The 1447-nt window shown below is 35.4% G+C and overlaps 1 non-coding gene across 1 annotated transcript; it reads left to right on the forward strand.

Moving 5' to 3' along the window:
* The first annotated feature begins 766 nt into the window (after positions 1-766).
* LOC142426944 (U2 spliceosomal RNA) lies at positions 767-951 on the forward strand. The gene has a single exon (XR_012779807.1). It is a non-coding gene; the product is annotated as a U2 spliceosomal RNA (small nuclear RNA).
* Positions 952-1447: the final 496 nt, after the last annotated feature.

A 1447-nucleotide genomic window follows, 5' to 3' on the forward strand; every position in this document is an offset into this window, starting at 1 on the left:
TGGTCCGGCCTCTTTTGCGAAAGTATTTCTTCATTCATGGAGACGGCATGGGCAATGGAGCATGTATAGTTAGATGCCAGGACAATAATGAAAAACAATGAATCATCACTAGAACTTTGCACAGAAGCAGATTTTGCAATTAGATCTATTCTGTTGAGGGGGAGCGAGCATCAGGATAAACTTGTTCTGCTTTAAAATACATGCAAAATAATCTTCTGTAATAAAGTCACAAAATGGATAATACATTATAAAGAAGGCTTTTGTATAAAAAATTACTATGTACTCACATACTAATAGTTCATTTATTTAGCTAATAAATGTTTATTTCATAATATCCTGTGCAGACATTGCTCAATGGATACAATTATATTGTAATCCCTTCCTTCAGTGAGTCATGGTCTAGAAAATATAATATGGCATAGTAGAGCTCTGGATAAAAACTGATATTAGGAAGAAAAGAAATTATTATATAAGAGAAAAATAAATAAAGGTAAGTTGAAAGAACAAACATAAATAATACTGCCTTATGCAAACTTGAGAAGCTTAAGGCTCAGGTTTTGATATCCAGGCTACTAAAATAATGGGCAGGCAGAGAAGGACTGGCCGTTCTTTCTCCTTCCACTCACATATTGCTTTCTGTCATTTCTTAACCTTCCACAGAAAGCCTGAAAATTTTCATCAATTGCCTTTATTTTACGCAAGCAATATGATTTATAGTTTTGTATTCAAATATAATAGCAAATTTACCTACACGGAAAACCATTAGATCGCTTCTCGGCCTTTTGGCTAAGATCAAGTGTAGGAAAACCATTAGAAAGTTCACTTTTACCTATAAAACATTACAGTAAAATGAATTTATTGAAAACTCTTAAACACTAAAGACTAGTTTGAATCACTTAAGTTTATTTTGCTAAATGTTTTTGCACGATGCAATTTTTTAAAGTTTCCCTCCTTGTTCTATTTCTAACCGAAAATGCATTTTTCAAAATTCAGAATATATTCAGTCAAGAGATAACTATCCATGGAGACCAACAATGCACAAAGAAGCTGTGTACAAACTACTATAGATTTAGCTCCATAAAGTATTTAAATCTAAAGAAATTATCTTTTTTTCACAACCATTTTCTTGGAAGCTAACAGAGCTACTGGCATATCATTCCACAGTGCAATCGCATCGAGCAGAATTGTACAACTGCTCCCACAGTCGGCTTCAAGCATTCTCTTCCTTCCTGAACGCCTTGATCTCAGCTCCCTATGCCTCTCCCCCATGGTGCCCACTGTAACAAGGAATTCTTATTCTACGTGTTGTCTCTTTTTAGCAGCAAGTTTTCTTAACTACGGGGAGAAGGTCAGATACTGGACTAGGCAGACATACTACCCAGACCCACTAAAGACAGACCTGAGAAACTGACTAACAGCCATATAGATGATAATCCGGGAACCCCGA

The sequence above is a fragment of the Tenrec ecaudatus genome, chromosome 14, assembly GCF_050624435.1.
Source record: "Tenrec ecaudatus isolate mTenEca1 chromosome 14, mTenEca1.hap1, whole genome shotgun sequence".
In the NCBI taxonomy this organism is placed as follows: Eukaryota; Metazoa; Chordata; class Mammalia; order Afrosoricida; family Tenrecidae; genus Tenrec; species Tenrec ecaudatus.